Source organism: Odocoileus virginianus, chromosome 4 (assembly GCF_023699985.2).
Source record: "Odocoileus virginianus isolate 20LAN1187 ecotype Illinois chromosome 4, Ovbor_1.2, whole genome shotgun sequence".
NCBI classification, from domain to species: Eukaryota; Metazoa; Chordata; class Mammalia; order Artiodactyla; family Cervidae; genus Odocoileus; species Odocoileus virginianus.
The window spans coordinates 2,744,444-2,759,401 of NC_069677.1; positions in this window are offsets into that span (position 1 = coordinate 2,744,444).

Sequence of the window (14,958 nt, forward strand, 5' to 3'; positions counted from 1 at the left end):
ACCAATCCCCATTCTGGAGGATAGAATCCTTTTGAATTTTAGCTCATACAGATTTTTTTCCCCATTGAATATACAAAGTCTCTGTTAAACATTTACCCCATGACAAGTGTTCTATGAAAAAATATGTCAACTTATAACTTTAATTGAATAGGCTGTTGTGGATTCCATTAATGTAGAGACTTTTTGAGTAAATGTAGAATGATTATTCTTGCCTACTATCTTAACTTCAGTTCTATAAATAAATATTAAGTAAAAAATAATTCTTAAAATTGAAATCACAAAGGCTTATTTATTGCTGTGTTTAAGTTAGAGAAACAAATCTAAAGGGTTCCACCTGCTGGTAGAAATTAAAAATGACTGCAAATTAAAATAATGCACTTTAAAAATTATCTGCTAAGTCAAAAGTGATAGTTTTGGAAGTTTAGGCTAAAAAGATCATCATCTAATCTCTTCATTTTAAAAAAGGAACTGACATAGAAATAAAATTATAATCCATTTAAATAGATTACACAAGCATACAGATAAATATTTTTCCAACTATAAACTTTGAAGGTAGGAGCCATGTCTTTTCTACCCATCAGGATATCCCCATCACTAAGTAAAGTGCTGTGCAAATATGTATAAATAATTTTTTCATCTGATTTAGAGTTGCATAAAACAGTTATTACCAAAGATTTTGTATTTTTAATTAAAAAAAACAAAGCATAAAGTTATAACACTTGAGAAAACACATTTAATAGTAATTTTACTCCTTAAATGGAAATTCTTCACTAAAGAATTTAGCAGAAATATATCATAATACATTTTATTTTTTAGAAAGATAAATGTGTCATTCAGGATAGACTGCTATGCTATGATAAAATATGATTCCTGAAAAATAAAAAAAATGATTCCTGAATCTCGGTGGTTCACAGCAACAAAGGTTGTTTTCTGGTTCATGTCCATTATGCTTGCCTGCACCTCTCCTCCATATGTGTCTTCATTTTGGGACCCAGGTTATTGAAACAGGTTTATCTGGAATGCAACTGGTCATCTTGACACAAAGAGACTTGACCTGTACACAGACCTTTTTCTTTTTTAAAATATCTTTATTGAGGTATAATTTCCATACCATAAATGTACCCATTCTAAACGTATAATGCAGTCAGTTCAGTTTAGTCGCTCAGTCATGTCCGACTCTGCGACCCCATGAACTGCAGCGCAACAGGTTTCCGTGTCCATCACCAACTCCTGGAGCTTGCACAAACTCAATGTCCATCCAGTCAGTGATGCCATCCAAGCATCTCATCCTCTATTGCCCCCATCTCTTCCTGCCTTCAGTTTTTCCCAGCATTGGGTCTTTTCTAATGAGTCATCTCTTCACATCAGGTGGCCAAATTATTAGAGCTTCAGATGCATCGTCAGCCCTTCCAATGAATATTCAGGGTTTATTTCCTTTAGGATTGACTGGTTGGATCTCCTTGCAGTCCAAAGGACTCTGAAGAGTCTTCTCCAACACGACAGTTCAAAAGCATCTGTTCTTCGGTGCTCAACTTTTTGATCCAAATCTCGCATCCATGCATGACTACTGGAAAACCATAGCTTTGACCAGACAGACCTTTGTTGGCAAAGTAATGTCTCTGCTTTTTAATATGCTCTGTAGGTTTGTCATAGCTTTTCTTCCAAGGAGCAGGTGTCTTTTAATTTCATGGCTGGAGTCACCATCTGCAGTGATTTTGGAAACCAGGAAAATAGAATCTGTCACTGTTTCCATTGTTTCCTCATCTGTTTGCTATGAAGTGATGGGACCAGATGCCATGATCTTACTTTTTTGAATGTTGAGTTTTAAGCCAGCTTTTTCACTCTCTTCTTTCACTTTCATCAGGAGTCACTTTAGTTCTTCACTTTCTGCCATAAGGGTGGTATCATCTGCATATGTAAGGTTATTGATATTTCTCTCTGAAATCTTGACTCCAGCTTGTGCTTCATTCAGCTTGGCATTGCACATGATGTACTCTGCATATAAGTTAAATAAGCAGGTGACAATATATAGCCTTGATGTGCTCCTTTTCCAATTTGGAAACTGTCCATTGTTCCATGTCCAGTTCTAACTGTTGCTTCTTTGACCTGCATACAGATTTTTCAGGAGGCAGGCAAGGTGGTCTGGTATTCCCATCTCTTGAAGAATTTTCCACAGTTTGTTGTGATCCACACAATCAAAGGCTTTGGCATTAGTCAATGAAGCAGAAGTAGGTTTTTTCTGAAATTCTCTTGCTTTTTCTATGATCCAATGAATGTTGACAATTTGATCTCTGGTTCCTCTGCCTTTTCTGTATCCAGCTTGAACATCTGGAAATTCTCGGTTCACATACTGTTGAAGCCTGGCTTGGAGAATTTTGAGCATTACTTTGCTAGTTTGTGAGCTGAGTGCAATTGTGCGATAGTTTGAACAAAGGCATTGCCTTTCTTTGGAATTGGAAAGAAAATTGACCTTTTCCAGTCCTGTGGCCACTGCTGAGTTTTCCAGATTTGCTGGCATATTGAGTGCAGCACTTTCACAGCATCATCTTTTAGGATTTGAAATAGCTCAGCTGGAATTCTGTCACCTCCACTAGCTTTGTTTATAGTGATGCTTCCTAAGACCCACTTGACTTCATATTCTGGGATGTCTAGCTCTAGGTGAGTGATCACATCACTGTGATTTTCTGGGTCATTAAGATCGTTTTTGTATAGTTCCTCTGTGTATTATTGTCACCTCTTAATATCTTCTGCTTCTGTTAGGTCAGTACCATTTTTGTTCTTTACTCAGCCCATCTTTGCATGAAATGTTTCCTTGGTATGTCTAATTTTCTTGAAGAGATCTCTAGTCTTTCCCATTCTATTGTTTTCCTCTATTTCTTTGCATTGATCACTGAGAAAGACTTTCTTATCTTTCCTTGCTATTCTTTGGAACTCTTTTTTCAGCTGGCTATATCTTTCCCTTTCTCCTTTGCCTTTTGCTTCTGACTTTAACCAAATTTATAGAGTTGTGCAGCTGATCACTGCAATCCAGTTTAAGAACATTCCATCACACCTGGAACATCTCCCATCCCCATATGCAGCAAATTCCTATTCCTACTCCTGGCCCTAGGCAAAACTTAATCTGCTTTCTGTCTAATAATTTGCCTTTTATGGACATTCCATTTAAATGGAAACATGCAATATGTGATCTTCTGTGTCTGACTTAATTCACTTGACATATTTTTGAAACTCATCTGTGTTGCAGTATATATCCGTAGTTTATTTACTTTTATTCCTAAACAGTTTTCCATTGTATGGATACATTGAATTTTTTTTAATCTATTCACCAGTTGATGAACATTTGTGTTGTTTCAGGTTTTTGTTTTTTTAGCTATTACACTTAAAGCTCTGTGTACATAAACACACAGTATTTGTATGGACATATGTTTTCTCTTGGTTAGAGACCTGGGAGTAGATTTGCTAAGTTGTGTCATAAATCCATGAGTAACTTATTAAGAAACTGCCAAACTTTTATAGAGTAACTTGCCATTTTATGTTCCCACCAGGAACATATGAGAGTTTCACTTTCTCCATTACTTTGCAAACACTTATATTGTTTGTCTTTTTTATTATAGCCATTTCAATAGGTACAGAGTGGTAGTTCATTGCAATTTTAATTTATATTTTCTAGTTCAAAACTCTGATGTGGTTTAGCATCTTTTCATTTGCTTATTAACTGTATCTTTGATGAAGTATCTATTCAGATTCTTTACCATTTTTTGTAATTGTCTTATTGAATTTCAAGAGCTCTTTATATATTCTGGATAAAATCTTTTTCAAATATATAAATGAAAGATATTCCTCCCAGTCTGTGTCTTGTCTTTTTTATTTTCTTAAAGTGTCTTTTGAAGCATGAAAACTAAAATTTTTACAGAATCCATTATTATTTTATGAATTATGCTTTTGGTGTCACATCTAAGAACTTTTTGTCTAATTTAAGGTCATGAAGATTCTGTTTCCCTCTAGAAGTTTTATGTTTTTATTATATTTAGGTCTATAGTTCATTTTGGGTTAGTTTTTATGTTTAGTATGAGGAAATTTGTCTCATTCTTAATTTCTCCCCATTAAATTTCTGACTGGTTTGTCTATTGCTTGCTCTAAACTTAACTCACAGCTTAAGACTTCCTGTGATACTGTCTCTCCTGATTGTTTGTCACAAAGTTCACTATTGTTTTTGACATTGCCCTGGATGTGGGAATTTTCCACTCTGTGCAAGTCAAGTAGTATGCTTCCACAGTAAAGAAGATGATTTGCATAGTTTGCCTGCCCTGAAGTAGGTGTAGGAGTAGCCCCAGGATAAAATGTCCTAGGTTCCTATGTCATGGGTTCCTTAAAATGTCATGGGTTCCTTACCCAAGTTTCAGTAGTTTTTCTTGAGGAGATGTTTCTTGGTTAACTGGTTGATTTTCATAATTGGGATTTTTATTTTTTCAAGGGCTATTTGTTCTTGCTTTCTTTTGGGGGAGAGGACTTGCCAAGCTTCTCCCTCCACTTTCCCAGAAGTACCTGCCTCTCTGAAACAGTTTTCATAACTGGATTTTAAAAGTTTTAAAACCTAATAAAGTATGTCATTTCTATCTAGATTTCCTTAGTCAAAGCAAGTCACATGGTCATTTCTTTGCTGAACAAGATGGGGATAATCCTGCCCTAGAGGAATATCCCCAGCATGATGTCATAGGCACCTTCTGATGTAGTTCCCAATAGTTTCTGCCTTTTGATATTCACACTGTTGTGTCACCCCTTCTCCCAGTGTGTAACCTAGACTTAGTGACTGTCTCCTAATAAATAAAATTCAGCAAAAATGATGGAGTATCATTTCCATAAAATTATCCAATACTGTTACTTCCATCTTGTTAGCTCTTGCTGCCTTGTGCTCCTTCTTTCTCTTGCCTTCCTGGGTTACTTACATGGAAAACATGCTGTCATATTGGAGAAGCTCACATGGCAAGGAATGGAAGGTGACCTCTGGTCAAAAGTCAGAACAAAATTGAAGTCTTCCTGTTGAGTCCAGTAGCCCACAAGGAACTGAATGCTGCCAGCAACCAAGGAGTGAGCTTGGAAGCTGATTCTCCCTCAGCTGAATCTTGAGATGACTGCAGCCCTGGCTGACACCTTGGTTGCAGCCTTGTATGAGACTCTGAAGGGGAGGACCCAGTTAAGCCACGTCCACATTCTATATCCACAAAAACTGAGACAATGAATGCTTGTTGTTTAAGCCAGTAAGTTGTGGGGGTAATTTCTTACTAGCAACAGATAACTAATAATAGTAACTAAAATATGTAGTGAAGAGTCAAGTAATCTATGGCAATAAACGCAATAGATACAGAGCTGGGTAGGCTGCTTTTTGCCATATACAAGATCAGTGCTTCTAAACAATCAAATTTTATTCAGAGTAGTTTTCCATGGAACTTATAATCTGGCATTTTCCCTGAGTTTCTGTTCTAATCTTATAAAATATTGGGGTCACAATTTCAGTAGCCCCAGAAATTATACAAATACTGCTAAGCCACAACAAGGAAAGTATATTTTTGTAACATGAGATTGAGAACATTAGATTTCCTTGGACATTGTTTATGGAGTGCTCACATTTCTCATTGATTATTTTATAACTGGCAACTATTTTCGGGACTGTCTACTCTATACTTTAAAATAGTATAGAAATGCTAAAATCAACCCTCACTTACATAAAAAATTCTCGGAAATATAAGGGAGTTTCTTTCAAAGAGTAGAGTATGGAAAAGGAGAATGAAAAAAGTAACTTAATAATGGAGAAGCCTAATTAACATGACCTGTAGCCAAGTGACCGTGTTGGTAATATGTATCCTTGATAAGATGTGATGAAAATGACAATTTTGCTCTGTGGCATTCCCCCCCCAAAACACATTACCCAAATCTAATGATGAGGAAAACATCAAATCTTAGTGGAAGGACATTCTATAAAATATCTCACCAATAATTCTCAAAACTTTCAGTCATCAAAACCAAGAAAAGTTTGAGAAACCATCATAACCAATACTGAATATAATATGGTATCCTGGAACAGGAAAAAGAAAACAGTAAGTAAAAATGAAGGAAATCTGAATAAAGTATGGGCTTTAGTTAATAACATATTAGTGAAACTGTAACTCAGATTGGACTTGAACCTGGTCAAAACCTCTTCTAACAGAGATCACACATCTGGTTTCAGTACTTAATAAGGTTCACATTCTTGATGTCTCATCTCAGAAAGAATTCAGTGAGAAATAAAGTGATAAATAAGAAGTGGATTTATTTAGAGAGAAACACACTCCATAGTGTGGGGCATCTCAGGAGAGTGCAGCCTTGAAATAGTGTGGTTAGCTTTTATGGACTGGGTAATTTCATAGGCTAATGAGTGGGAGGATTATTCCAACTATTTTGTGGAAGGGGTGGAGATTTCCAGGGACTGAGCCACTCCCCACTTTTTGGTTTTTCATGGTTCACCTTGGAACCCATTCCCAGGTGGCTCAGCAGGTAAAGAATCTGCCTGGCAGTGCAGGAGACAGGAAATGTGGGTTCAATCCCTGAGTCAGGAAGATTCCTTGGAGGAAATGGCAACCCATTCCAATATACTTGACAGGAAAATCCCCTGGACAGAAGAGTCTGGAGGACTATAGTCCATGGGGTTGCAAAGAGTCAAACACGACTGAAGTGACTTGAGCATGTACACAAGGTCATTTCTGTGGAAAAATTCCTACCATTCCTACCCTGAAACTGTCATAGTGCCTGTGGATGTGTCATTTAGCTTGTTGATGTGTTACAGTGAAAGTATACTGAGGCTCAGAGATCACTTCATTGACAAATGTTCATACAGTCAAAACTATGGTTTTATCAGTAGTCATATATGAATGTGGGAGTTGGACCATAAAGTCTGAGTGCCAAAGAATTGATGCTTTTGAACGGTGGTTCCAGAGAAGACTTGCCAATCCCTTGGACTGCAAGATCAAACCAGTCAACCCTAAAGGAAATTAGCCCTGAATATTCACTGGAAGGACTGATGCTGAAACTGAAGCTCCACTGCTTTGGAAAAGATGCTGAAAGATTGAGGGCAGGAGGAAAAGGGGGTGACAGAGGATGAGATGGTTGGATGGCATTATTGAACCAATTGTCATGAGTTTGAGCAAACTCAGGGAGATAGTGAAGGACAGCGAAGCCTGGCATGCTGTAATCCATGGGGTCACAAAGAGTTGGACATGAGTGAGCAAGTGAACAATAACAAAATAAAGCTATACTCATTAAAATAGTATAGCACTGGTAAAATAATTGTCTCTTTTTGACATATGTTGTTGTTGTTTAGTCACTAAGTCATGTGCAGCTCTTGCGACCCCCATGGACTGTAGCCCACCAGGCTCCTCTGTCCATGGGATTCTCCAGACAAGAATACTAGAATGGCTTGCTATTTCCTTCTCCAGGGTATCCTCCTGAGCCAAGGATCAAACCCACGTCTCCTGCATTGGCAGGCGAATTCTTATCACTGAGCTACCTGGGAAGCCCTCTTTAAATACATCCTATTTATCAGTTTCATATAGAACTGAGAGTATTAAAAAAAAAAAAAAAAAGAACAGAGTATAGTATTGAGGAAGTCAGATATTATCCCTGCTCTCATAGAGTTTACAGTCTATTGGACTGCACCTGACAGACCTGTAAGCCTTGTACTTGCCAAACCTCAAGACTGAAGAAAGAACCGAGAGTCAGCAAAAGAGACTGCTGGTTTAATGGACCAGGGAAATCTTACACATCTGAAGAAAGTTTCTGGAATGATACACTACTATGTGGGACAGATATAGAGATGGGAACAGGAAGGTGGGGATGGAGAGGGAGGTTACCAGTTATAGAGGGAATTGATTTCAGGGAAACCAGCAGAGGGGCACATCCCTTTGATCATATCATATCATAGTGGTGATGGTTCTGATCTAAAGATAAGGACAACCACTGGCTGGGGCTGGAGGTGGGTGGTGTGTGTATAGGCATTTATTGATTAGGCACTATGATTAAGAGGGAAGGTCAGTCAGGTGAGTAAGATATAGGTGAGGCAGGGACTCTGTAGAACAGGGATGTACAGAAAGCAAGAGAACAGCCATTTTGGGCGGGCTGATCATACTCAGTGTATTGTAGAAGTTAGCTATTGTTTACAGTTACAAATGTACTTAGTGAATCAGAGAGGATGTATTAGAGGAAACTGTACTTTAGTTAAGACTGCAAGAATTTTAGTTAGCTAGGTGTAGGTAGGAGGGAAAACAGTCAAAAGCTCATGACAGGCAAGGTAAGTCCATGTGGATGCCATCTTCAGAAAGATGTCCACTATTACTACATATGGAAGTCAAAGAGAAGTGTCATGAGATCAGTGACTAGAGAGTTAGACAGATGCCACATTGCATAAAGTTAAGAGTTTTAGTTTTTACCCTAAGGACATGGGAAATCAAGGGGATTTTTAAACTGGAGAAAGATCCAGTCAGATTAACACATGTAAAAGATTACTTTGATTTCCCTGAAAAAAAAGAATTAGAATGCAGCCAAGAGGTAGCTAAGAGATAAGAAGCTATTGCAATAGATGGGATTATGAAGATTTAAATAGAAAAGGAAGAATAAAAAGGTGATGGAAATTTGAGTTATGGCAGTAACAGGTTGAAGAGAAATGTACAAATTATTATTATATTTCAAAGAAATATATTTTTATTTTTGAATATGTTATTCAAATAATATATTGAATATATGTTGAAATATAAATATAATCAATCAAAGAAATATATTATTCTTCAAGAGATGAATACCAGGCCACCTGACCTGCCTCATGAGAAATCTATACTCAGGTCAAGAAGCAACAGTTAGACCTGAACGTGGAACAACAGATTGGATACAAATTGGGAAAGGAGTATGTCAAGGCTGCACATTGTCACCCTGCTTAACTTATGTGCAGAGTACATCACGAGAAATGCTGGACTGGATGAAGCACAAGCTGGAATCAAGATTGCTAGGAGAAATATCAATAACCTCAGATATGCAGATGATACCACCCTTATGGCAGAAAGTGAAGAAGAACTAAAGAGCCTCTTGATGAAAGTGAAAGAGTTAAAAAGTTGGCTTAAAACTCAACATTGAAAAAATGAAGATCGTGGCATCTGGTCGCATCACTTCATGACAAATAGATGGGGAAACAATGGAAACAGTGGCTGACTTTATTTTTTTGGGTTCCGAAATCACTGCAGATGGTGACTGCAGCCATGAAATTAAAAGACACTTGCTCCTTGGAAGAAAAGCTATGACCAACCTAGACAGCATATTAAAAAGCAGACATTACTTTGCTGACAAAGTCCGTCTAGTCAAAGCTATGGTTTTTGAGAGTTGGGCTATAAAGAAAGCTGAGTGCCAAAGAATTGATGTTTTTGAACTGTGGTGTTGGAGAAGCCTCCTGAGAATCCCTTGGACTACAAGGAGATCCAACCAGTCCATCCTAAAGGAAATCAGTCCTAAATGTTCATTGGAAGGACTGATGCTGAAGCTGAAACTCCAATACTTTGGCCACCTGATATGAAGAGCTGACTCATTAGAAAAGACCCTGATATTGGGAAAGATTGAAGGCGGGAGAAGGGGACGACAAAGGATGAGATGGTTGGATGCCATCACTCACTTAATGGACATGAGTTTGAGTAAGCTCCGGGAGTTGGTGATGGCCAGGGAAGCCTCGTGTGCTGCAGTCCATGGGGTCTCAAAGAGTCAGACACGACTGAGCAACTGAACTAAACTAATGGACCAGCTTTTCAGAAGAAAAAAGACTTTCTAAACATAGTAGTAATAAAAACACCAAATAATTGTGTGAAAAATTATTTTTACTTTGTATCTAAAAATTTTCAGGCATGTGGTAAAGTTGAGAGAAAGGAGTTAATATTTGAAGACAAAGATAAATACCCTAGTGAAAAATAGGGAAAGAACATTAATAGACATTTTGTAAAATGAGATTTACAAGTGGTTGAGAAGCATAAAACTATTACAACTCAACAATGATAATTGCTATAATAGTCAATAGTAACTTAACATTTTAAAATTGTTGTTGTTTAATTGCTATGTCATGATTGACTCTCTTGTGACCCCGTGGGCTGTAGCCTGCTAGGCTGCTCTGTCCATAGGATTTCTCAGGCAAGAATACTGGAGTGGATTGTGATTTCCTTCTCCAGGGGATCTTCCCGATCAGGGATCAAGCCAGTGTCTCTTACATTGGCAGGTGGATTCTTTAGCACTGAGCTACCTGGGAAGCCCAAAATTTTAAAATAATAGAGTGTTAATTTTAATTTCTGGAATAGGTAGGTAAAAATTAGTGATACTACCCAGTGTTGGTGAGAATGTGGAAAAAAGAAAGTTATCTCACAATTCTAATGGAAGTCTAAATACAGGACATTTTAGCCATATGCATCTATAAAGAGTTTTTCAAAACTTCATACCTTTCAACTCAAAATAATTCCAAAATTTAATCTAAGGAATTAATCTGTGATGTGAAGAAGTGTTTATTTATGTAATAAAGTGTTTTCACTACAACACTTATGGCAAAAACAATTTTTAACAAGATAAATGCCCAATGTTAGGGAATTGTTTAAATAATAGCAAGAAATGACTTGGAGTCATTGAAAATTATGTTTTTGGGAAAATTTAATGACATGGAAAAGCACTTATGACCTAATTTTAAAAGAATAAAATTTCAACACAATACTTATAGTATCCCAAATATATTCAATATAACAATACATTTTAAAATAATTATTTCATACAAAATTAATACATGTTCATTACAGAAATTTTGAAAATATAGAAAATCTAAAAAACAAAAAAGTTAGGTCATTTCTATTTTCAGCCCTGTGAGTAAATACTATTAATGTTTTAGGGGGCAATTTTGACTTCTTAAATTTTCTATATATATTTATGAAGCTCCAATACTCAGTGTTTGTTTTCCACCAGTAAAATGGGGGTAAAATAAGGCTTACCTTGCAGATTTGGTGTGAGAATTAAAGATTGTATTATTTAGAATTCTTTTGGTTGCAAAGTGACAGAAGCTTACTACAAACTAGATCAAACAAAAAGAAATTTATTGACTCATGTAACTAGAAAGCAAGAAAAAGAAAAGAATAAAAAAAAAGGGAATAGTAGAGTCTAATTTTAGACACAACTTGATCCAAGTTGGAACACATTCTCAGAAATTTTCTCTACTTATCTTTGTTTTCCATAGTGCAGATTTCATTCTCCTGCAGCTGTCACCAAGTTGAACATTGGGTTTCCAGGTTTATTATAAGCCTGGTGCCTCTTTTGCAATAGTTATAACAAAAGTTCAGAGATTAACTCTAATTGATGTAGCAGGGCCCCATACCCCATGCCTGAATCAATTTTGTAGCCTGAGGGGATGGATATCCTTTGTTGAGATACAAAGGGATCAGCTCCAGCTGAATCACAGCAACTGAGACTTGAAAAGGAAAGGTGTACCAAATCCAAATTAGTGCTGTAATGCTGTAATAAGGAGGGATGCATAGTGGGCTTTAAAAAATAATAGAGATTCACTACAAAGATATTGTGCCTAGGCCCTTGCCAGACATACACCAAGGTTCCTCAAAGTGACACTTATTATTTATAGTATTTTTACATTCAACAACTACTACAGTTAATTTCTGTGAACGCTATAAAATGAAAGGCTTTAAAACAGGCTTTAAGAAGTCATTTTAAAATGCTTTCTTATAGTCTGTGTACTTAGTCACTTAGTTGTGTCCAACTCTTTGTGACCTGCCAGGCTCTTCTGTCCATGGAATTCTCTAGCCAAGAATACTGGAGTGGGTTGCTGCTCTTTCTATAGTCTAGTTATACTCTAATCCCATTGCAGTTCTTTTATTCATTCATCTGACAATGATCTAATACCTATATGCCATAACTATTGTTATGTTATATTGTTATAAGGAAAGGGAAGATTGAAATCTGTTTTTAGAACTTACTGTTTTATAAGGGTGATATGTGCACATATTACTTGTTATAAACTGTTAACTATTACATAAGAGATTCAGAGAACAAACTTCAGGCATTAGAGACTGCTTCCTGCTTGAGGCTAAATCAGGAAAAGCTCTAAGAAATAGTTTATATCAAAAAGAATGCAAGAAATTGAGCAAGTGGAAATGAGAGTTTAAACACTCCTGTGTTCAAGTGAACACCTTGAGCAAAAACATAGACACTGAAACGTGTAGAGTCCCCTTTGAGTGTAGAGAGCAATTCAGTTTCTGGAGTATGAAGACAACTTGTGAGAGAAGATTATAAAATGATAGGTTAGCTTTTCTGATAGTGAAGACCACCCCCTGAGAACACACCTCTGGCTGGATTGCTCAATCATTCTTTGGAGGAGTTAAAGGAAACAGAAAGTACTTGCAGCTGAGTTCAAACTCTCTCCTGGTTGCCATAAAACTGAGGGACTATCAGTCCAATGGGTTTCAATTCACTCCACTAATGTTTGACATTGCTTTTAGATGATTCATCTAACAACAGCCACAAAATGAGAAATAGAAAAAGGAAGAAATGATCAGGATAAGTTCAGTCTCAAGTCATATCCGACTCATTGCGACCTCACAGACTACAGCACACCAGGCCTCCCTGACCATCACCAACTCCCAGAGTTTACCCCAACCCATGTCCATTGGTGATGCCATCCAACCATCTCATTCTCTGTTGTCTGCTTCTCCTCCTGCCTTCAATCTTTCCCATCTTCAGGGTCTTTTCCAATGAGTCAGCTCTTTGCATCAGGTGTCCAAAGTATTGCAGTTTCAGCTTCATCATCAGTCCTTCCAATGAACGCCCAGGACTGATCTCCTTTAGGATGTACTGATTGGATCTCCTTGTGGTCCAAGGGACTCTTTAAGAGTCTTCTCCAACACCACATTCAAAAGCATCAGTTCTTTGGTGCTTAACTTTCTTTAGAGTCCAACTCTCACATCCATATATTACTACTGGAAAAACCATAGCCTTGACTAGATTGACCTTTGTTAGCAAAGTAATGTCTCAGTTTTTTAACAGGCTGTCAATGTTGGTCGTGGTTTTTCTTCCAAGGAGCAAGCGTCTTTTAATTTCATGGCTGCAGTCACCATCTGCAGTGATTTTGGAGCCCCAAAATATAAAGTCAGACACTGTTTCCACAGTTTCCCCATCTATTTGCCATAAAGTGATGGGACCGGATGCCATGATCTTAGTTTTCTGAATGTTCAGCTTTAAGCCAACTTTTTCAATCTCCTCTTTCACTTTCCTCAAGAGGCTCTTTAGTTCTTCTTCGCTTTCTGCCATAAGGGTGGTGTCATCTACATATCTGAGGTTACTGATATTTCTCCCAGCAATCTATTCCATCTTGTGCTTCATTCAGCCCAGTGTTTCTTATGATGTACTCTGCGTATGAGTTAAATAAACAGGGTGACAATACCCAGCTTTGATGTAATCCTTTTCCTGTTTGGAACCAGTCTGTTGTTCCTTGTCCAGTTCTAATTGTTGCTTCCTGACCTGCCTATAGATTTCTCAAGAGGCAGGTCAGGTGGACTGGTATTCCCATCTCTTGAAGAATTTTCCAGTTTGTGGTGATCCACACAGTAAAAGACTTCAGCATAGTCAATAAAGCAGAAGTAGATGTTTTTCTGGAATTTTGTTTCTTTTTTGATGATCCAGTGGATGCTGGCAATTTGATATCTGGTTCCTCTGCCTTTTCTAAAACCAGCTTGAACATCTGGAATTTCACGGTTCATGTATTGTTGAAGCCTGGCTTGGAAAATTTTGAGCATTACTTTACCAGCATGTGAGATGAGGGCAATTTTGTGGTAGTTCGAGCGTTCATGGGCATTGCCTTTTTTCAGTATTGGAGTGAAGACTGACCTTTTCCAGTCCTGTGGACACTGCTGAGTTTTTCAAATTTGCTGGCATATTGAGTGTAGCACTTTCACAGCATCATCTTTCAGGACGTGAAATAGCTCAACTGGAATTCCATCACCTCCACTAGCTTTGTTCATAGTGATGCTTCCTAAGGCCCACTTGACTTCACATTACAAGATGTCTGGCTCTAGGTGAGTGATCACACCATTGTGATTATCTGGGTCATGAAGATCTTTTTTTGTAGAGTTCTTCTGTGTATTCTTGCCACCTCTTCTTAATATCTTCTGCTTTCTGTTAGGTCCATACCATTTCTGTCCTTTATTGAGCCCATCTTTGCATGAAATATTCCCTTGGTATCTTTAATTTTCTTGAAGAGATCTCTAGTCTTTTCCATTCTGTTGTTTTACTCTATTTCTTTGCACTGACCACTGAGGAAGGCTTTCTTATCTCTCCTTGCTATTCTTTGAAACTATGCATTCAAATGAGTATGTCTTTCCTTTTCTCCGTTGCCTTAAGCTTCTCTTCTTTTCACATTTGTCAGGGCTCCTCAGAGAGCCATTTTGCTTTTGTGCATTTCTTTTTCTTGGGGATGGTCTTGATCCATGTCTCCTGTACAATGTCACAAACCTCCATCCATAGTTCATCAGGCACTCTAGTAGATCTAGTCCCTTATATCTATTTCTTACTTCCACTGTATAATCACAAGGGATTTGATTTAGGTCATACTTAAATGGTCTAATGGTTTTCCCTACTTTCTTCAATTTAAGTCTGAATTTGGCAATAAGGAGTTTATGATCTGAGCCACAGTCAGCTCCCAGTCTTGTTTTTTCTGAAGCTCTGCATAGAGCTTCTCCATCTTTGGCTACAAAGAATATAATCAGTCTGATTTCGGTGTTGACCATCTGGTGATGTCCATGTGTAGAGTCTTCTCTTGTGTTGTTGTAAGAGGGTGTTTGCATTCTCTTGACAGTGCATTCTCTTGACAGAACTCTATTAGCCTTAGCCCTGCTTCATTCTGTACTCCAAGGTCAA